General features: G+C 43.0%; 1 long non-coding RNA gene across 1 annotated transcript; it reads right to left on the bottom strand.

The window, feature by feature from the left end:
* Positions 1–748: 748 nt before the first annotated feature.
* LOC144888976 (uncharacterized) lies at positions 749–19,049 on the bottom strand. The gene is made up of 4 exons (XR_013621498.1): positions 18,959–19,049; positions 13,553–13,641; positions 1,535–1,621; positions 749–778 (listed from the first exon to the last, which is right to left on the bottom strand). It is a non-coding gene; the product is annotated as an uncharacterized LOC144888976 (long non-coding RNA).
* Between the last annotated feature and the right edge of the window lie 5,110 nt (positions 19,050–24,159).

Raw genomic sequence — 24,159 nt, 5'->3', positions numbered from 1 at the left:
ATCGTCAGCAAAGTCTAGATCTTCAGGTTGGGTGGAAAGGGTCCACTGGATGCCTCGAGGTCTATATGATGTGGTATTCCTCATGATCCAGTCGATTGTAATCAGAAAGTGGATAGGAGATATAATACAACCTTGGTGAACTCCAGACTCTACCGGGAACCACTGTGATAAAGAGGTGTTCAGGATGACAATGTATGCAAAGTGGTTATAGAATTTGCTTGTTGGAGTGATCATCTTCTGTGTAATTCCATAAGATCTCAGTATTTTCCACAGGCCTGCTATATAAACATGATCAAATTCATTCTTGAAGTCAATGAAATTGATATTAAGGAGGTGCATTTCATTCTAAGCATTCATATTATTATAATATAAATATATTATATTGCAATCAAACTTCAATAAGTTTGAGTGAAATCCATACTTACCAATGTTGTAGTGATGAAGCTTCTTCATTATGCGTGCTTCATGCAACATCTGTAAAAAATAAAAAATAAAAGCAGAAAACAGAAAGATAAAATTATACAAATTCCTTCAATAAGCTGGAATCAGGTTAGGTCACCCCATTACCAAAACCACAAGATTGTAACTCTCACACAGAGATGCACGGCCTCAGGAGCCAAGAGACAAAGATGTATAACGGACAAAGATTCTACTAGGACAGTTCAGAGGTAAGTTAAACTGTGTTGTTAGTTCAACAGTTAAAAACACCAATATCTCAATATAAACACAAACTTACAATGTCTCCATTTCCCACAGATTTTGTCAACTTCAAAGCAACCTGAAAGAGGCGACAAGAGATGGTATTACAACATCTCAGTTACAATTTGGGAAAATGAGTAAAATATATGATATTGGTGTGTGGTGATGTACAATTATTATATCTGTTTATACTAAAGTCAACGTCGGAGATAAATGACAGAAAGGAACAATTTCACATAGACGGACGATAAAAAGGGGAATAGGTAAACGATTACATCAATACACCACAAGTGAATCTAGTCGAGTGTTAAGAATTGGAAGGACAAAACATTGAGGTACAAGCGATGAGGGAGTGGGAGGGGGTGAGGAGCAGTGATGGGCATCAAAGTGTGAATTGAGGGGAAAAAAGAAAAGAAAAATCAATGGTAGGAATGAAGAAGCCCCCTCAACTTTGCATCCAGTGATTTTCCACATTATTTTTGGTGATATTTGACACTCAACCATCATCTGTCACAGATTACACATTATTTGTTCATTGCAATCACATCTATGATGTAATTTTTTGCAGGAGTGATGTGGGGCCTGCAAGTCAAAACAAAAAGCATCGTTCATCTCATCAGAAATAGAGAAGATACGATACATTCAGATGCAGAATTTCCCGATCCCTTTGCTCTCGTCCTTCTTCCATGTGTCTCCCCGTCGTGTCCCTCTACACTGCCTGCTGTCTGTATTTTCCACCGTGTACAGTTCTGTGTTCTATCTCGCTCTCCCACAAACTGTTCCATCTCCCAGAAAGTGAAATGAAGACATAGCAGGTACATCACACAGCTTGTACCTTTTTTGCAGAGTTGACATTCTTTGCTTTGTAAACGAATCCAGTACTTCCTTCTCCAATTTTGGAGATAACCTCCCACTCATCGAACTGAAAACAAAGGCACAAACAGAGCTTCACAACATTGCTTCTGAAATAAAATAGAATTAAGAAAGAGCAATCAGAGATTGCAGACCCTCGCCAGGACGTGTTTTTGGTGGTTTTTAAGGCTTTGTGTTAAAACAAATATGGCGGCCGAACCACGTGACCGATGACGTCGTTTTGTTTTCTCCACTAATTTACCCCTTGATTGAGCTCATAAAATTTCATTTTGATCGGATTAAGTTTAGTACTTATCGAATTATGACATCATAATGGAGGCACCTATGACATCATCATTAACATATGTTATTCCCCATGAAGAGTTCTTTACAATAAGCCATGTCTCAATTTTTATTATGCAGTGCTTTTGGAGATATGGAGATGCAAAGTTTTTCGGTTTTTCCAGGATGGCGCCCGTACCATGTGACCTATGATGTCGTAATTATCTTTTAAAAACTCTGCAAAATGAGTGAAATTTTCCTGTCAAATGTCGATGGTGAAAATTTCCTGCCAATCGGACCAACGCTTGCAGAGAAAATCATATTTATTCTGTGAAGACAAACAGACAGACAGACTGAGACAGACAAATGAAAAATCACTCATGCAGCAACACTTGGCAAAACAAAACAAAGCAGAATGGCACTCAGTAGTGCATCCTTTTGACCTCAAAAATAATTAGTGGTTGAATTCAGTGACCTGATATGCAAATCTTCTTCAAATTTTAAGTTAATCGGATGAAAATTGACAATTTTAGAAATTTGGCCTCGGTTGACCTTTTGGTCCATGTTGACCTCAAAAATAGTTGGTGGTTGGTTTCAGTTCGCTGATATGAAAATCCTATTCATATTTCAAATCAATCGGATGAAAATTGAGGATTTTAGAAATTTGAAAAAAAAGTGTTTGACCTTTGGCCTAAGCTGACCTTTTGACCTCAAAATAAATTTGATTTTGTCCGACCACAAACTCTACCATTTGGTGAAGTTTCGTGACGATCAGTTTAAAATTGTGATCTGCAGGCAAGTATACGTGACCGGACAGACAAACAAACACACAAACACACACACAAACAGGAATGATCAACATTCAACGTCAATTTTTTTTTTTTTTGCCAAGTAACAGACACACAACAAATATGTCGTGCATGGCACGATACTTGCAAAATCCCTAAAATTGGTTGTTGGTCCATGATGACCTCAAAAATAGTTGGTGGTTGAATTCAGTAAACCGACGTGCAAATCCTCTTCAAATTTCAAGTCATCAGATGAAAATTAACAATTTTAAATAATTTGGCCTATGTTGACCTTTTGGTTGATGTTGACCTCAAAGATAATTGGTGGTTATATTCAGTGACCTCAAATGCAAATCCTCTTCAAATTTCAAGTCAATTGTATGAAAATTGAGGATTTTAGAAATTGCAGCTTATTTGTTGACCTATGGCCTATGTTGACCTTTTGGCTGATGTTGACCTCAAACATACTTGGTGGTTGAATTAACTGACCAGATATACAAATCCTCTCCAAATTTCAATTTAAGCGGATGAAAATTGAGGATTCTAGAAATCTGGCCGATGTTGATCTCAAAAATACTTGGTGTTTGAATTCAGTGACCAGATATGCAAATCCTTTTCAAATTTCAAGTTAATCTGATGAAAATTGAGGATTTTAGTAATCCGAGAAACGTTGGTGACCTTTTGGCCTATGTTGACCTCAAATATGCATGATGATTGAATTCAGTGACCAGATATACAAATCCTCGTCAAATTTCAAGTCAATGGGATGAAAATTGAGGATTTTAGAGATTTGAAAAAAAGTGTTTGACCAAAAGAAACCATTTGACTTCATTTTGTCGGACCACAAACTTTACGATTTTGTGAAGATCAGTTTCAAATTGTTACATGCAGGCAAGTATCAGTGAGTGGACGGACGGACGGACGGACGGACGGACACACACAGACACACACACACACACACACACACACACACACACACACACACACACACACACACACACACACACACACACACACACACACACACACACGTGATCAACATCCTTGTCCAAAAAAAAAAAATTGCCAAGTAACTAACAGACAAATGCAATACCCTCTCTTCTGGCAAGGGTAATGACAAAGCCATGTTTAAATGATTATTTCACATCAACTCGATAATCATCATCATCATGTTCATATTCATATTCATATTCATGTACCATACTCTTGGCCCGTGGTTCCCAACCTGGGGGCCATGGTGTATTTCTCGGGGGGCCATGGGGTAATTTGAACCATACTAAAATATATATATTGTTGCGGATCTGGGGTCGGCACTCCCGTTATCAATTGGGGGTCAATCCCCTGGTCGTTTTCACTGGCCGATCCTCCCGGTCCTGGAAATATGACGTCACTTCCGGTCGGTCGTAGCCAGGGTCATGGGTCAATGGTGGTATCCCCAAATACCTGCGTACTAGGACCGGCCGTAAGCGAGGAGATATTTCCACCCGGGCCGCAGCGTCAATGGATGCGCCGAGCGAAGCGCGCTGCGACTCGGGCCGTTATTAACAGACTACACCCGATTATAGCGGTTGGCCAAATCGTGCCACAGATATTCAATTGAAAGAAAGGACGAGAGCGATCGAATGAAGAGAGAAACCAAAGGTAAAGAAGGTACACAGGTTTATTTCTCTTCTACAAGAGGAAAACGAAAGGGCAAGAATATACAAAAGAGGCAAAGCAGGACACAGGGCAAGCTTATCTATACGGTCTTACTTATCATACGCCCAGGACAATACAGACACACTTACACGGGTGGGAGATGGCAATGGTAGGAATGGCTGGAAGGATGAGACGGTCCAAGGAGCTGGCGGAGCAGGAAAAGGTCCGGGGATGACGGCACGACGTCGAGGTCCCGCTCGAACGCCCACGCTCTGGTTCAGCGGCAAAACCCGGCCGGCAGCGCTGGTGATATTGCTGCGGCGAGCGCACCGATTCTCGTACGCACAAAGGAATGTTTGGGCCAACAAAAGGTTCTCCGTGCACGTCTGTGCTCCTCCCTCTCCTCTACGTGCTCTTCTCCTGTCTCATCTGCGTGCTCCCTCACTCATCTCCGTAAGCAGTCCCCGTGACCGCTTTTATTGCTCGCCGCACGAATCAAGCCGCGTCTCTGAGGGTACGCCTCCCGGTCGACTCCCCTCAGCCTTGGTTAGCCGGCGAGGGCTTACCGGCCACGACCTTGATGGTGAGATGACGTGGCCACACCTCCATCTTGGCGCTCTGCCTCCTTTTTCGGGCTTTACCTCATGGCTTATGGCGTCTCACACGGGCCAGTGGATCCAGTTGGCAGAACTTTGGCACCAATGAAAGGGCGGCTGCGCCGCCAGATGAATGGGGTTGCAAGGGGCCTAGGTTATTTGATTAATGCAACGTCGATTCAACTATTGGAAACACAGCCTTAACTAAACACATATTAAGGAAATGTCTATTGAGAGGTCCTATGGTGTCCTGCCTGTTGCAATGTGGACTAGCTTGGGTGCGACCTTTGACCTTTACAAGAAATGGGGATATTTACAGGAGTATTTACAGGGAATTATTTACAATGGAACTTTACAAACAATTTACTAAGTGCAGGTTCTCAAAACCGTTACAATATTTTTTTTTTTTTATTGTTTTGAATTTGATATTGTTTTGATTTTTACTTATTACAGATTTGACGTTATGGCTTCTGGGAGTAAAAAAAGAAAGTATCTTGACGAATACATAAAGCTTGGATTCACATCCATTACCGTGTCTGGCCAAGAGAAACCACAATGTGTGCTGTGTCACAAGGTTTTGAGTCCTGAATCCATGAGGCCATCCAAGTTGAAGTTGCACCTCGAGACAAATCACGCACAACATGCAAAGCAGGATCCCGAATTTTTCAAGCTGCTTGAAAATTTTTAAAGCGACAGAAGTTGGATGAGGGAGGAGCTTTTCAACAACAAAATGTAGCAACTGTCCAGGCTTCTTATGAAGTTTCTCTTGAAATTGCAAAGAAGAAAAAAACCCACTCAATTGGGGAGACACTCATCAAGCCTTGTACCCTCCTCATTGTCGAACGGGTTCTCGGCAAGGCAGAGGCTCGCAAAGTTGAACAGGTGTCTTTATCGAATAACACAGTGCAGCATCGTATCCGTGACATGTGAAACAACAGATCATCCATGAGATTAAGGTGGTGCCTTTTGGCTTGTTTTCTTTTCAACATGATGAATCAACCGATGTTAGTTCCTGCTCCGAACTACTGGCATCCGTTCGCTATGTCAAGGAAGATGATATCAAGGAAGAATTCTTGTTCTGTAGTGCCCTGGAAACAATGACAAAAGCTAACGACGTCATGGAAAAAATGAAGTCGTTCTTCGATGCGGGAGAAATTCAGTGAGAGAATGTATGCGGTGTCTGCACTGACGGTGCTCCTGCCATGCTTGGTTCCAAATCCGGATTCCAAGCAAAAGTGAAGATGCTGGCACCACAAGCGAAAGGAACCCACTACGATTCATCGCTATGCCCTGGCTTGTAAGACTCTCTCTCTCTCATTGAAGAAAGTTATTGAAGTCGTAATCAAGATTGTTAACTACATCAAGGCAGGGGCTCTCAACACCCAAATGTTCAAGGAGCTGTGCAAAGACATGAACGCGGAACATGAAACGTTGCTGTACTATACTGCTGTACGCTGGCTTTCAAAAGGGAATGTTCTGAACCGCGTCTTTGAACTTCGTGCGGAAGTCAAACATTTCTTGAATCTTCAAGGAAAACATGACCTCCTGCAGCATTACGACAAAGAATTGTGGAACGAACAACTTGCTTATCTTGCTGACATTTTCGAGCAGCGGAACCAGCTGAACCTCAAGCTCCAAGGAAGAGCGACTAATATTATTCTTTTCCACGATCATCTCAGAGGATTTGTTGCCAAGCTCCAAAACTGGCACAGGAATGTGAACACAGGAAACATTGCCATGTTCGAAAGAATGTCTGAATTGCAAGACAGCATGGGAAAAGAGCTCAATCCATAGTATCTCTCCCGGGCTACTCCCTCCTCCGGTGTGATAGACCTGAGCCTCGTCCTGGAGGCGGGGTTGCTATCTTTATCAAAAACTCTCTTCCTCACTCGCCCTGCACTGCACTCTCTCCACCTCACCCCCAGGAATACCTCTGGCTACGGCTTCCCCTTCGCTCCCACCTCTTGTTCATATGTGTGTTGTACCGTCCACCAAACAGTGATGACTCCATCTACATCTCGCTGTCTGACGATATGGACCAACTTCTATCTACTCATCCCAACTCTCTCTTCCTCATATGTGGTGATTTCAACTGTCATCATGCCAGTTGGCTGGGTGTGGGTACCTCTCTCACCAGCCATGGCTCCTCAGCAAAGGACTTCTGCGACTCACTGGGACTGACACAATCTGTCAATTTCCCGACCCGGATCTCAGTCAACGGAACATTTTCTCTTCTGGACTTGGTTATGACTAACTTCCCTGAAAATGTCTGCTGCTCTTCTTCTGCTCCGATCGGATCATCTGATCATGTCCTTGTTAAAGTGGACATCTCTCTGACCATCCTCAGGGAGCCTGCTCAGCGTCGACGAGTCTGGCATTTCACTCAGGCCAACTGGCACGGTCTTCAAGCAGCCATCAATCATCTGGATTGGTCTCCCATCTCTACCACCTCTGACATCAACTCATCCTGGGAATTCTTCCAAAGTAAATTGCTCTCTCTCATGCACAGATTTATCCCATCTCGTCTTCAGTTGTCATACCCTTCCTCCCATCCATGGTACACGGAATCTTGTGGTGAGGCTGTTGCCCAGAAACAACTTGCCTTCGTCTCCTGGAAAGCAAATCCAACGGAAGGAAATCTCATTTCCTTTCACAAAGCCCGAAACAAGCGTGTGTCCACCCTCAGGAGAGCCAGGAAACAATATCTTCACGTTCTCAAGACCGAACTCTCTTATCTGTCTCCCTCTTCCAAATCCTGGTGGCGTCTGGTCAAATCCGTTTCTGGTGTTTGTTCCCCCTCCATCCCCTCCCTTACCTCAAACGGCTACACAGCTGACTCCGCACGTGAAAAAGCTGAATGCCTCAACTCTGTGTTTGCCTCTAAATCTTGTGTCCCAAACCCATCCCTCTCTGTACCCACCATACCCAGTCGTACCCTGCTGCTCCTGGACTCCGTGTCCTTTCCTCCTGACAAGGTGGAAAGGTTTCTGTCAACCCTCGACTCTGATTCTGCAACTGGACCCGACGGCATCAGCCCACGGGTCCTAAAATCCTGCTCTGCTGCTCTATCTCACCCTCTCTCTGTTCTCTTCACCCTCTCTTTTGCTCAAGGTCAACTGCCATCTGCTTGGAAATCAGCCAACATCACCGCTTTGCACAAAAAAGGTGCAAAAACAGATCCTAGCAACTACAGACCAATCAGCCTTCTCCCAATTATCAGCAAAGTCATGGAATCCATCATTGCTTCGGATATGAAATCTTTCCTCTTCTCCAATGGCTTGATCTCTGATCATCAATTTGGTTTCAGACCAGGTCACTCTACTCTGGACATGCTGCTTCTGCTGTCTCAACAATGGATGGAGGTCCTCAATGCCAAACAGGAAATTAGAGCTGTCTCCCTCGACATATCACGTGCCTTCGACACGGTCTGGCACCCCGCTCTGCTCACCAAACTCTCCTCCTTTGGTATCCATGGAAATCTCCATGCATGGCTGGCGGACTTCCTCTCTAGTCGTCGTCAACGTGTGGCCCTGAATGGGTTTCTCTCATCTCCTCTTCCTGTTCAGGCTGGAGTTCCCCAAGGCAGTGTTCTGGGCCCCGTGCTTTTTCTGGTCTTCATCAATGATCTCTCTGACTCTCTCGAAAATCCTCTCTATCTCTTTGCTGATGACTCCACTCTCTGCCGCTCCATTCCTCTTCCCTCAGATCGGCAGTCTGCTGCCTCCTCACTCTCTGAAGACCTGGACAAAATCACAGACTGGTCAAACAAGTGGAACATGTCTTTCAATCCTGACAAATCTCACACTCTTACTATGTCTCTCCGAAAAGATCGACTGGACAACCCTCCCATCTACTTTCTCAACAATCCTCTCCAAGAAGTTCTGTCGCTCAAGATTTTGGGTCTCACTATCTGCCATGATCTTTCTTGGGAAAACCACATTTCCAAGCTGGCCTCCAAAGCCAGTCGCCGACTGGGCATCCTCCGTCGTGCGAAGTCCTTCCTCGGCACACCTGAGATCCTCACCACATACAAGGCTTTCATCCGCAGCTCAATGGAATACTGTTCTCCCCTATGGGCCGGTGTTCCTGCCTCACACCTAGCTCGGCTTCACGCTGTTGAAACCAAAGCTTTCAGAATTATTGGAATCTCCCGCGATGAAGCTATCTCTGAGGGCCTTTCACTCACTCACCGCAGGCAGGTAGGTGGTCTTTCTGTCTTCTACCGACTCCTCTCCGGCCTTGCACCCCCAGCTCTCTCTGTGCTCTGTCCCCCAAATATTCCTACAGGTCGCACAAGATCTGCCAGCAACCCTCTGATGGTTAAACTGCCGAAATCTCGGCTCTCTGCTCACCTTCACTCTTTCATTCCTCTTTTCTCCCGCCTCTGGAACAAACTCCCTCACTCCCTTCAATCCCACTCCTCCCTCCAGGTCTTTAAAACAGCTGTTCACCACCATCTCTTATCTTCACCCATCCAAAACCTTGATCTTTTCTACCCCCGCTAATTCACCCCAGATCCACCTTGTTTGAAATTCCAACTTCTTTCCTGGAAATCCTGGCAGTGTCCATATGTTTTATACCTCTCCCACCGCCCCCTTCCCATGCCCCCCCCCCCCAAAGCCCTCGCCCTCTCTCAGATCTCTCGATGTCTCCATGTCTCTCGGTCCCTGCTCTCAAATGTTGTGTTTGTGTCCTTCCCCCTCTCTCCCTATCTTGTCTACCGCTCCCGATGTTATATGTTTTATGTGTCGGTTTGTCTTTCTGTGTGATTAATGTTCGCTCTTTCACGAGCCTCGATCTTGTATACAAAAAAAAAAAAAAAAAAAAAAAAAAAAAATCCCATACTGAAAAATGATATTCTTGAGCATCTGCAGTCACTGGAGCTGGAATTTCATAAGTATTTTTGTGATTTAGACAAGAATGAGGCAAAAATTGTGAGGAATCCTTTTTCCGTCAACCTTTGCGTGGAGAGCATGCCGGAGGCAATGCAAGATGAATTCCTGAATCTCCGAAACGATTGATTTGCCAAAGACACATTAGAAGAGAAGAGCTTGACGGAGTTTTGGGAGGGAATGGGTCGCTTCCCTAATATCAGCCAGATAACTATCCGGTTGCTTCTGCCATTCTCGTCTACCTATCTCTGCGAAGTGGGGTTTTCCACGCTGTTGAATATCAAATTGAAACAGCGTAATCGGATCCACGTGGAAGATGACCTCCACTGTGCCCTGACTGTGACTCAACCATGGATACCCCAATTGGTAGCTAAAATGCAATTTAAGCCATCCCACTGAGTTTTTAATTCACTTTTACGGCGCATGCACCGCGTCACGAGTTTTGATTACCTGAGTTGTTGTCGAATTGAGTTTCATTTTGTGTGATCATAACACACTGTGTTAAATACAGACATAACAGAGGTTTTTAGTTTTCACATATTCTTGACTTGGAACCTTTTCATACTGTTTTCGTGTGTGACAGTTCTATTATATGCTGTCCATAGTGTTGTTACTGATAATATTAAAATCTCATATCAAACATGCATCATTCGAGCGACGTTGCTTTGTTTGCTTCTTCCAAAAACGATGTAGTTGGGAGCCAGTAAGGAACAGAAAAAAACTATGGAACTAAATGTTCATGTTGGCCACTTGGAATTCCTCATTTTCTGTGTAATAATTTACCGATTCTCATACAAGCAAAATAGCCAATTAAAGGAAAAAAAACACCTCTCAGAATGCACCACAGAGCACATATAAATCAAAACATTTCTGGGGGGCTTGCCCCCAGACCCCCATAGCCTGCTTACACACGCTCTGCCGCTCGACCCTCGCAAAAAGGGAGATGGGTGCTGGGGATGTGCTCTGGGAGCCAAGGGGGCCATAACACAAAAAAGGTTGGGAACCCCTGCTCCAGGCAGAGCAGATATTTGGCCACAATGCTGGTGAAGTCGCGACTCCGGCTCAAGAAGTTAGGAAAGGAATTTGAAATGTGTTCATGGTGCCAGCGATAGTTTGCCTCCTATTTGTGAAGAACACCATGGGATATTCGATGTCCTACAACTAATTCCGGCACAAGGATGACCAGTTTAAAATCCATCCGAGGGAGGGCACACACATTGATGAATCACCCTGCCTATGAAACACAGGAATGACAGTTTATAGCTGGGCTGGGATTCAAACCCAGGCTAGGCATCTCACATCAACGACTATAAGATATCTCATGGGAACTAAAAAGAAGGAAATAATTGATATAATAAATAAATAAATAGAGTAAGACCACCCATTATGTCGTCACGCGATTATAGCAATACCCTACTTGCGTCGCCTCAACTCACATTTACGTCGCTTTATAAGCCACACCTTTGATTCTCGAACATTTTCAGAACTTGCAAGACTGATAAAAATGCCATTATACATCGCAAAGTACCAAATTGGAAGATTGCAAAATCGTCGACAGAACTACTGTACGTTTGTGTACTTGAATATAGCTGGCATTACTCAAAAACAGAGGAATATCATCGGTAAAAAGTGAAATACAATATGTGAAGTGGCAACATTAAGAACGCATCACAAGCTTATCCTAGTAATGCTAATGATAACTAGAACGACACTTCGACGTCGTGACATCGACCAATACGCCCACATTATTACATCATTACACATACAGTACTTGTGCCATGTTTCATATAAATCCATTCAGCTGTTCTCAAGTATCACCTTTTTAGCTGACATGACATATGACCTTACCAAAATCACAAAATCACCTCATTTCTCACATTTGATGAAAAAATGTAATCAGTGCATCTTCGCATCATTATACATACTATTATGTCGGTGGGGTAGAGGAATATCTGGAGCCAGGTAGATCTGTATAGGAAGGTATTCGACTGTCGCGATAAGGAATCTACCTGTAATAAGTTCTATGTTAGTCAGGTTTGCCGGGATAAGCTGTATTGATGTCCCCACTACGAGGGAGCAGGGCGTGCTATATAGTGCAGGGATTATGGATAAAGATTCCTTTGTTCGTCGTCCCCTCTGTCGTCAAACCTTTGTCCCTTATGGCAATGCACACCTGTAAACACTTAGATAGGCCCTTTAGCGCACACAGTAATTAAATCCCCTTCCCTTACAACGACTTTGGAAGAAGCCAGATCGGGGCACCGCCGGGTGGCCGCCGTCAGCTACACCACCAGCTAGGCCTAGCAACATCGCGTGACACGAGCTATGACCACGCCACAGGGAACATGTGATTGGAGGGAAGGCGATAGAAGGTTCGGTGGAAGGCACTGGTTGGTGGCGCGCCAAGGCTGACGTCACCGCCCAGGTTATAAAAGGGCGCTGCAGGACATTTTTCAGCAACTCCAGCTCTAGCTCTGTCTCTTGCACGATATCTCTCTGTGCTTGAAGCTCTTGCGCTTCTTCTTGGTCTTGAGAGGTCCTGGTGGTCGTTGGTTCACCATATGCGTGGTGCAGGAGTGAGGCTCGGTGCTGTGAACGGGCGGGACCTCGTGTGCGAACGGCGAGGGGTTTGGAGCGAGGGCGTTGGCTTGGGCCTAGCGAAGCGTGCAAGGCGGACGGAGGGTTTCTCCGCACCGGAGCTTGGAGCCATGGTGGATACGACACGACTACAGACGGACAGTTAAGATGCACCACATTTCACAAATACACACCATAATGCTTATTTTCCTTTCATTCATTCCTGTGTCCTGTTGTTGATTCTGGTGTGTGGGATCCCAATATAGGATTTAGTTTATTTGATTGCCGTCACGTTTCATTGTATCGGGTCCATGAATAAATCTCTATTTTTGTACATTCTAATTCGTTGTTCGAGTTCATTAATTTTCCTGCAGGATCGAAGCTGCCGTCGGTTCGCTGAAGGTAAGCGCTTTTGCCACAGCTTCCACTTCCCTTCTTCTTCCCGCGCTACAGAAGTAAAATCCGTGTTTGATCGTCGCCTCCAGTAAAGCCATTTTGGTCCATCTGCGGTCCTTGGTGTTAACCCTGAGGGATTCGCATGACAATACTTATATCAAGTTTAGGCAAAATCCCATCACCGATTCGCAAGTTAGAACAGTGACAGATTTTTTTTACTTAACGGGACCTCTGACCTTTGACCTCTTGCCCCAAAAATCGAATCAATAATTCTTCAAATCATTAAACATACCTGTGCCAAGTTTGAATTAGATTGCTTTCGTCGTTCTCAAGTTCGACACCTATCACAGACTTTGACCTTTGACCTCTTGATGCCAAAATCAAATAAGTTCATCTTTGTATCAAACGATACGCACTTGGACCACCTATGGTCAGAATCACATCACTGGTTCACATGTTATCACGGTAACAGGATTTTTACCTAACATGACCGATGACCTTTAACCTCATGACCCCAAAATCGAATCAGTTCATTTTTAACTCATTATACATACCTGCACCAAGTTTGACTAACATCCCTTCAACCCTTCTTAAGTTAACGCAGTAACGAAATCCTATCACGGACGGATCCACAGACGTACGTATGGTCATATGGACGGAAGGACATCCGGACGGACAACCTGAAAACATAATGTCTCTGGCGACTTCGTCGGTGGAGGAATAAAAATTATTTTGATTTAAATCGTTTTGATAATCGTCGGACATTTCAGGAAAGCATCCGTGACACAAACCGAGCAATTACTGGAAAAAGGTAATTGAATGTCTTGCTTACCACGACATGCCCCACATCGAACTCTGGAAGTACTCTATTCTTATAACTGAAAGTACGCTTATCATCTTCACCATGACGGAGAGAAGATCCTGGAAAGAAGAGGCAAAATGAACATAAAACAGATATTGAGACAGAAAAAGATCAATGGAGAGAACATCACCGTGTTCAGATGTGTGTACATTGTGGAAATGAGACATCAATTTCATCAATGAGTCTTTGTCTTATTCTTTGCCAGCCAAATGTTCACAAACCATATCCCTTCCTAAGAAGTCAAGGGCTCAGAACATGCAGAATTGACCCAAGTCTTTCAGGAACTGGTTGGCGAGGCCTGACATGATTGTATTGGGTAAAGGCAGGAATTTGTAATTTGCTCAGGGTGCCGGCGTTGACTTGCCAACTCGTCATGAAAGACACCATGAGATGTTTAATGTCTCTAAACTAATGTGACCAGACAGAATACCCAGCACAAGTTCCTTCAAAGGGACCACACATTTGTGAGCAAACACACCACCTGTGAAGCACCATTTGATTTACTGGAACGGATGGAATCACCAGGAAGGACATTGATCGAGCAATGCTTTCCACAGTTGGAAGCGAGGGGAAGTTGACATTTCTGGCATCAACCCTTCGTCGGACCAAAAAAGCCAAAAACAAGTACAGATAGATTCAAACTACACCGCCCCCATGCCAAATAATTAAATATCCTACGGTGCGGCATTGCTGGGGTGCCTCCGGCGCCCGGCAATACCGCAGTGCAGCTCATAGAGACTGCATTGCAAGGGAGAGGTGTACAATAAATTGATTGATTAATTGTATAATTAAAATCAATAAAATATTATCACAAAATATTTTCTTAATCAATTGGCGAATAGCAAAACTAAACCACTCGTGCTTCATCCAAAGATGTATCTTTTAGAAATTTAATTAAATAAGTCATTAATAAAAAATTAAATAATTAATTGATTAAATCAATAAATAATTCATCGATTAAATGATTAATCAATAAATCAAAAATATCCTTGATAGCCACATCACTTGGTCACTGTCATGTCCAAATATTAGCTTCCCAGCTCAAAAGGTGCCTGAGATATTGGCCAAATGAGAAAGAAAATAAATAAATGATTAATAATGAAAATAAATAAATAATAATCATTAAAAAATTAAATTATTAATCAATTCGGTCAGAGAACACATAAACCACCACCATTTCATCAGAATCTGTAACTTAAAAAAAAAAATTCTAAGTCATTAATCGAATAATTAAATAATTAGTCGATTAATTGATCAATTGATTAATTAATAAATCAAAAATAGCCTTTGCAGCCAAATCACCAAGTCATTGGCATGTCCAAATATCAGCTTCCTAACTCAAAATGTGCCTGAGTTAATGGTCAGAAGAGAAAGGAAATTTGATTAATTAAATAAGTACTTAATTCATCGCTAATAATTTAAAAACTCCACAATTTATTGATTATTCAAAAAACAAAAAATACAGTTTTGACAAAGGACTTGCTCACGATTGTGCCGAAATTTCAGCTTCCGAGCTCAAAGGATGGCAGAGATATCGCCCGGACAAACAAACAAACAAGAAAACAAGAAAACAACAAAGAAAGAAAACAACCAGAGTGAAAACTGAGTACTCCCTTTCAGCGTGCGTCACTGCTGAGCCCCCTTCGGTGCCCGGCAATGACGTTATGCAGCGCCTGGAGATGGCATAGGAAAGGTGCGGTGTGCAATTATCATAAAATATTTTCTTAATCAATTGGCTAATAACATAACAAAACCACTACTGCTTCATCCGAAGATGAATCTTTTAGAAATTTAATGAAAGTCATTAATAAAAATTTTAATAATTAATTGATTAATCAATAAATAATTAATTGATTCAATGATTAATCAATAAATCAAAAATATCCTTTATGGCCACATCACCTGGTCACTCTCATGTCCAAATATTAGCTTCCTAGCTCAAAAGGTGCCTGAGATATTGGCCAGATGAGAAAGAAAATAAATAAATAATTAATAAAGAAAAATAAATAAAGAACAATAAAAAATAAATAAATAAATAATCAATTCGCCAATAGAACATATAAAGCACCACCATTTCATCCGAATCTGTAAATCAAAAAAAATAAAAACATTAGTCATTAATCAAATAATTAATCGATTAATTGATTAATCAATAAATCAAAAATAGCCTTTGCAGCCAAATCACTTCGGGCACCATGGCCCCCTTTTTGAAGCAATGTTTTATGGCCGGATGCCCTTCCTGCCGCCAACCCTGTTAGTCGCCTGTTGCGACACACAGGGAATTACCAGTGACCTGGTACTCAATTTGCCGACCTCGGAAGGGTGACAGGCCTTCAACCCCCCTGGTGTTACTTCAGCGATCAACAAGGATTCGAACCCAGGATCCTTGGCATGTCCAAATTCAGCTTCCTAACTCAAAAGGTGCCTGAGATAATGGTCAGAAGAGAAAGTAAATGTATAAGAGTGGCAATTAATCGCTAATAATTAAATAGCTCATCAATTAATTGATTAATCAAAAAACAAAAAATAGCCTTTTTGACAAAGTACTTGCTCACTATTGTGCTGAAATTTCAGCTTCCCAGCTTAAAGGATGGCTGAGATATCGCCCAGACAAACAAACAAACAAACAAACAAGAAAGCAAGAAAACAAACAACCAGAGTGAAAACCGAGTACTCCCTTTTAGCGGGCGTCATTACCGAGCCCCCTTCGGTGCCCGGAAATGAGGTTATGCAGCGCCTGGAGATGGCATAGGAAAGGTGCGGTGTAAGACTAGCGGTGTAAGGACGGTGTAAGGCGGTGTAAGGTGTAAGACGTGCAAGACTAGCTCTTTATTCGAAAGTGCACGATCAGTTTGAGAAGCAAAGCAGACTGCACAGTTCAGAGGTAAATTCACTACATCTGTACAGCCTTGTAGCTGGTGTTGGGCCTAGCCCTGGTGTTGGGCTAGCGGCTAGGGTGCCGGCTTAGGATCCTAGGATCCTGGGTTCGAATCTCGGTCGATCGCCGAATTAATGCCAGGGGGGTTGACTCAGCCTGTCATCCTTCCGAGGTCGGCTAATTGAGTACCAGTTCACTGGTAATTCCCTGTTTGTCGTTGAAGGCGGCAAAAAGGGTTGGCGTCAGGAAGGGCATCCGGCCGTAAAACATTGCTTCAAAAAGGGGACCAAAAAACAACAATTACCACGGTCCCCGAAAAGGCCAACCCCCGCTTTGCGGGGAAAAATGGCCTCTAAACGGTGGTTGTACAGCCTTGTAGCTGTGATGGAGGTGCTGGCTCGGAACGTAAAGGAGGGTTTACCGTGGGAGTTGTTGTATACAGATGATCTGGTGTTAATTGCAGAATGTATGGATGGACTGAAGGAGAAGATGAACAAGTGGAAGGAATGTATGGAGACAAAAGGTCTGAAGGTGAATATCAGAAAAACGAAGGTGATGGCAAGTGGTAAAGCATGTGGTGAGGTAGAAAGAACTGGGAAGTGGCCGTGTGCTATGTGCAGGAAGGGTGTCGGAGCGAATTCCATTCAATGTACAATGTGCGCTGAGTGGGTTCATCAAAAATGTAGTGGTTTGAGAGGGTCATTAACCAGTGTGGCAGCTACATTCAAGTGTAAGGTGTGCACAGAGGGAGCTGCAGATGGAGGAAATGTTGAGTTGGATCTTGGAGATGGCGTGAAGCTGGAAGGTGTGAAAACATTTTGCTACCTCGGAGACATGCTGAATGGAGAAGGTGGATCAGACTCGGCAACGCTTGCGAGAGTGAGATGTGCATGGAAGAAGTTTCGGGAACTGAGTGGCGTGCTGACGAGGAGGGGAGTGTCGTTGAAGATGAAGGGAAAGGTGTATGCTGCATGTGTGAGAAGTGTTATGATTTATGGGAGCGAGACATGGGTAATGAACATAGAGCAGCAACCAAGGCTGGAAAGGGTGGAAATGCGAATGGTTCGGTGGATGTGTGGAATATCGTTGAGAGAGAGGAAGACAAATGATGAATTGCGAAGGATGATGGGAATAGAGCCTGTGATGGATGCTGTGAAGAGAAACAGGTTGAGATGGTTTGGTCATGTGTTGAGGAAGGATGAAAGTGACTGGTTGAGAAGAGTGATGGAAATGAATGTAGAAGGAAATGGAGGACAGGGAAGACCGAGAAAGACTTGGCTAAAGAGGGTTGAAGAAGAAATGCGGGTGAGGGGGTTAACAAGGAGGGATGCAGAAAATAGGGCAAAATGGAGAAGATTGTCATGGGGACCGCAAAGCTAACCCCCGCTCTTGCAGGGAAAATGGCCTTAAAATGCCTGTTGTTTGTTGTTGTTGTTGTTGTGTACAGCCCTGTTGGACACAGTATAATTTATAAATGGTGGATTCTCTCCAGGAAAAGGATAAAGGAATAATGGTGGAAAAAACACACAAATAGGCATCTGAAACAGTGTTGGACAACAACAAAGAAGGCAAATTTATGTTTGTGGAAGGATGTTAATGGGATTTATATTTTCGAATCAGACAAAGCAGGCTTTTTCCATGTTCTATTTAGCACAAACAAGACTGTGGAGTACCAAGCATCATTGGCTAAGAAGGCAGATGTACCGTTGATGCAGTGTCCTCAGCTGGTGATGAGAGGAATTTGGAATTCGCCCAAGGTGCCAGTGATAGCTCCCTCCTCTTTGTGAAGGACACTATGTGATCTTTAACACTCACCACCTCATGCTGGCAGACGGGACACCCAGTTTAACCACCATCTCACGTCATCCATCCTCCTGACCATGATCTTTCTGAACCGCATTAACCCTTCCCAACCCAAACCTATTACTTGCTTCCTTTGAGCGTTTCCTCCACCTCAGTGATCATGCCGTTTTATATTTTCATTTTAAATTAATTTGCTCTCTCACCATCATCTGGTACCGTCTACAATCCAGAGATTGCCTCTTACGGAACACCATTCAAATGTTTATTCAGCAGCTGTATCTTTAACTTCCTCATCTATTCCATCATCTTGTCTGTCCATTTTAATCCTTGTCTTCCTCCTCTTCCATCAATATCACCAATCAGTATTGTTTTGTATTGCTTGAGGTGATGCTCAGCTTGGCCAAATATTACACATCGGATGCCTCTGCACTAAAGTTACACCTGTGACCGAGTGGAGCTACTAAAACACCGCCATGGCGTTCCTGGAGGATCAAAACAAAAAGTCTGGAGCATTCACGGGAAAGATTACTGTGATGAGAGGAAGTTGTTTGTATCACTGTCATGAGGAACAAGCAGGCACCACCAGCAAATTGAAAAAGAAACAAATCAACAACAAACATTTTCAGGTCACTCTTGTTGTACTTGTAAATGAGACGATAATATATTTTGTGAAAAGATTATTTCTCAAAACTCACCAGTTCGCAGCTTTTCCCCAGCAGATACATTTGTTACTTGGGGTTCAGCATACTCTTCCTCAACAGATTCATTTATCACTTTAAGCTCAGCATTCCTGCAGAAAAGAAAGATTTTGTAAAGCTGTCGTTAAATAAATGTCACAAATAAGAAAATGTGAGAATAAAAATGCAGTCAGGCAGGTGAAAAATCAGACTGCATCAGGTATTTGTGTTTTCTACATTCAGACAGCAAACACCACCACTAACTACACTGTGCTACCCCACCAAGCATCTTCAAATACAGTTGACAATGAAGCCAAGAAATGTCACGTTTAAAGAGGGGGTGAAGATCACTATATATATATTTTTAACCACACTTTTTTCTTTCCCCTTCGTGTCGCAAGCTCCTACACTCACCTCTGAGCTGTGTAGCCTGGGATAGAATCCCGGGTCAGCAATATGCTGCCATCCTGGTAATTCACAGAAAGGACGATTCGTCAATGTGTGCCTTACTTCGGATGTACGTTGAACCTGCCTGCAAATGATGCTTTCCACAGCCACGTGCATTGTACTAAAGAAGATCTATCTGCATCTCAAAGAAGGAAGTGCTTTAATGGGGAGTCGAAACAGCCCAACATTTAATCAAAATGCAAATTTCAAATACAGTGCTCACTTCCAGCAATCCTCCACATTAGTGAGCGCTGACTTTGAAAGTTCAAGATTGGATGCACGAGGAAAGTGTAATGCATGTACTGCATCTAAACATTAAGAAGTTTATACTAAGAACTAACTGGAGGAGTGATAGGAACCCAAGAGTGGCTGTGAATGGGAAAGTGTCTGCCTGGAAGGATGCAAGTCATTGAGTACCTGAGGGCTTTGCTAGCGGGGAGGGTGACTGTGACACCCTGCAAGGACTAAAAACAACACCTGAGAAAGGGTCGATGAGCTCCCTTCAGTAGCCACCAGCCTTCCAGTACGGATATGGGGTCTTTTGAAATACACCCAATGGGTGTAGGAAAATTAATTTTTCCACTGGCCTAGATACCCCCTCCTGCACAGTGGTCCTGTGAAGACGTTTCCTCGTTTCAGGACTAGATGAAGGTTTTGCCAGTTTTTCCTTTTCTTTTTCCTTGTAGCTCTTTCCATGTAGTGGCTTTCAGCCTTGTTTTGGGAAAATAGTTTTTTAATGCCTCTGCCCTTGAAGGTGGCCGGAGGCATTATGTTTTCGGGTTGTCCGTCCATCCATCCGTACGGGCTAAACCTTGTTTTTCTCAGCAACCACGTGCCCGATTGAGACGAAACTTTGAGGGTAGGAGTGGCACCCATGCAGAATGTTTTTTATGATAATTGTGACGTCATAGGTGACGTGGTATGGCAGCCATCCTCGATTAAACGCAAGTAATTAAAAAATTATTTCCCAGAAACCGCTGAATGGCAAAATTTGAAACCTGGCACATTGTCAAGTACTCCCAATGGAGAACAAAAGCATGATAATGATGTCATCATTGGTGAAGTGGTATCCCAGCCAAAAATGTTTTAATTGAATTCCTTATCCTATAAAGAATATAATTAATTGAATTCCTTATCCTTATCTGTGATCTGTGATCTGTGAGAGGACCTCTCCGGGCTCTGTGCCCCTTCACTCCTACCTGGCATGGCTCTGAGGTACTCCACCGCTAGGCTTCTTCAACTCAACAACCACTCCACTCCGCCATGCATCTCTGTCATCAAAAACCACGGACTCCTACGACGACCCAGATACATCCATAGAGGCTCCGGTCGCAAGTTTGTATATTCCCAGGCAGGTCACTCCATCCCCTCACTCTGGTCAGCTGAGCACACTCTCACCCGTCGACTACGTCATCACAACAACATACACGAACGCGCCCCCTGTCTGCAAGCCCTGGCAAAATCACCCGAGTCCATCCACACCATACAAAGCAATATGAAGCTTACTCTGTTCAATACCCGGTGCCTCAACAATAAAAGCCACATCCTAAACGACTTCATTCTGGACAATAAACTGGACTTTCTCTGTCTGACTGAAACCTGGCAACAACCTCTGGACTACCTCTCACTCAACCTCACTACACCCAATGGTTACTCATACATCAACAAACCACGCTCGGAGGGCCGAGGTGGTGGAATTGCTGTAATACACTGACAGGACATCAAGACCAGCCCCGTCTCCATCTCATCTGCTCCATCATTTGAACACCTGGCTTTTAAACTTTCTGGTCACACACAGTCAGTCATGGCAGTTGTCTACCGCCCTCCCAAACCACACCCATCATTCCTGTCTGACTTCTCTTACTTTCTGACCCAGCTCTGTTCCTTCTCCCCCTCAACCCTCCTCCTCGGTGATTTCAATATCCACATGGACTCCACTGATTCCGCAATAACCGCTGACTTCATTGATATTCTTAATTGCTTTAACCTCACTCAACATGTCAACTTTCCCACCCATAACCATGGTCACATTCTGGACCTTGTCTGTTCTATTGGACTACATCTACACCATCTCTCTGGCTCTGACCTCACTCTCTCCGATCACTTAGCCATCACTATGACCATCAACATTCCCACCCCAGCACTAAGGCAAAAACGCATAATCAACTTTCGTAAGCTAAACTCTCTTTCACCTACCTCATTCTCATCTTCCCTCTCCGAAAAACTGTCCACCTCTCCCTTCGTTGATTTGCACAGCCCCTCTGACCTCACTGACTACTACAACCACACTCTCTCCTCCTGCCTTGACCAGCTTGCGCCTATAAAAACCAAAACAGATTCCTTCACCCATTCTGCTCCCTGGTTGTGCGAAAGGTGTTTTTTCAACACTAACACAAGTGCAAAAAGTGTTTTTTCCACACTAATACAAGTGCAAAAGTGGTTTCCTGCACCAACACAAGTGCGAAAAATGGTTTTTCAACACTAACACAAGTGCGAAAAGTGGTTTTTCAACACTAACACAAGTGCGAAAAGTGGTTTTTCAACACTAACACAAGTGCGAAAAGTGGTTTTTCCACACTAATACAAGTGCAAAAGTGGTTTCCTGCACCAACACAAGTGCGAAAAGTGCTTTTTCAACACTAACACAAGTGCGAAAAGTGGTTTTTTAACACTATCACAAGTGCAAAAAGTGTTTTTCCACACTAATACAAGTGCAAAAGTGGTTTCCTGCACCAACACAAGTGCGAAAAGTGGTTTTTCAACACTAACACAAGTGCGAAAAGTGTTTTTTCCACACTAATACAAGTGCAAAAGTGGTTTCCTGCACCAACACAAGTGCGAAAAGTGGTTTTTCAACACTAACACAAGTGCGAAAAGTGGTTTTTCAACACTAACACAAGTGTGAAAAGTGGTTTTTCCACACTAATACAAGTGCAAAAGTGGTTTTTCAACACTATCACAAATGCAAAAAGTGTTTTTTCCACACTAATACAAGTGCAAAAGTGGTTTCCTGCACCAACACAAGTGCGAAAAGTGGTTTTTCAACACTAACACAAGTGCAAAAAGTGGTTTTTCAACACTAACACAAGTGCGAAAAGTGGTTTTTCAACACTAACACAAGTGCGAAAAGTGGTTTTTCAACACTAACACAAGTGCGAAAAGTGGTTTTTCAAAACTAACACAAGTGCGAAAAGTGGTTTTTCCACACTAATACAAGTGCAAAAGTGGTTTCCTGCACCAACACAAGTGCGAAAAGTGGTTTTTCAACACTAACAAGTGCGAAAAGTGGTTTTTCAACACTATCGCAAATGCAAAAATTGTTTTTTCCACACTATTACAAGTGCAAAAGTGGTTTCCTGCACCAACACAAGTGCGAAAAGTGGTTTTTCAACACTAACGCAAGTGCGAAAAGTGGTTTTTCAACACTAACACAAGTGCGAAAAGTGGTTTTTCCACACTAATACAAGTGCAAAAGTGGTTTCCTGCACCAACACAAGTGCGAAAAGTGGTTTTTAAACACTAACACAAGTGCGAAAAGTGGTTTTTCAACACTAACACAAGTGCGAAAAGTGGTTTTTCCACACCAATACAAGTGCAAAAGTGGTTTCCTGCACAAACACAAGTGCGAAAAGTCGTTTTTCAACACTAACACAAGTGCGAAAAGTGCTTTTTCAACACTAACACTAGTGCAAAAAGTGGTTTCCACACTAATACAAGTGCAAAAAGTGGTTTCCTGCACCAACACAAGTGCAAAAAGTGGTTTTTCAACACTAACACAAGTGCGAAAAGTGGTTTTTCAACACTAACACAAGTGCAAAAAGTGGTTTTTCAACACTATCACAAGTGCGAAAAGTGGTTTTTCAACACTAACACAAGTGCAAAAAGTGGTTTTTCAACACTAATACAAGTGCAAAATTGGTTTCCTGCACCAACACAAGTGCGAAAAGTGGTTTTTCAACACTAATACAAGTGCAAAAGTGGTTTCCTGCACCACCACAAGTGCGAAAAGTGGTTTTTCAACACTAACACAAGTGCGAAAAGTGGTTTTTCAACACTAACACAAGTGCGAAAAGTGGTTTTTCAACACTAACACAAGTGCGAAAAGTGGTTTTTCAACACTAACACAAGTGCGAAAAGTGGTTTTTCCACACTAATACAAGTGCAAAAGTGGTTTCCTGCACCAACACAAGTGCGAAAAGTGGTTTTTCAACACTAACACAAGTGCGAAAAGTGGTTTTTCCACACTAATACAAGTGTAAAAGTGGTTTCCTGCACCAACACAAGTGCGAAAAGTGGTTTTTCAACACTAACACAAGTGCGAAAAGTGGTTTTTCAACACTAACACAAGTGCGAAAAGTGGTTTTTCAACACTAACACAAGTGCAAAAAGTGGTTTTTCAACACTAACACAAGTGCGAAAGGTGTTTTTTCAACACTAACACAAGTGCAAAAGTGGTTTCCTGCACCAACACAAGTGCGAAAAGTGGTTTTTCAACACTAACACAAGTGCGAAAAGTGGTTTTTTAACACTATCACAAGTGCAAAAAGTGTTTTTCCACACTAATACAAGTGCAAAAGTGGTTTCCTGCACCAACACAAGTGCGAAAAGTGGTTTTTCAACACTAACACAAGTGCGAAAAGTGTTTTTTCCACACTAATACAAGTGCAAAAGTGGTTTCCTGCACCAACACAAGTGCGAAAAGTGGTTTTTCAACACTAACACAAGTGCGAAAAGTGGTTTTTCAACACTAACACAAGTGTGAAAAGTGGTTT

The sequence above is a fragment of the Myxine glutinosa genome, unplaced genomic scaffold (genome assembly GCF_964187855.1).
Source record: "Myxine glutinosa unplaced genomic scaffold, kmMyxGlut1.1 SCAFFOLD_393, whole genome shotgun sequence".
Taxonomy (NCBI): domain Eukaryota; kingdom Metazoa; phylum Chordata; class Myxini; order Myxiniformes; family Myxinidae; genus Myxine; species Myxine glutinosa.
Note: the sequence above shows the minus strand (reverse complement) of the source record. Positions and strands in the feature narration are given on the sequence as shown.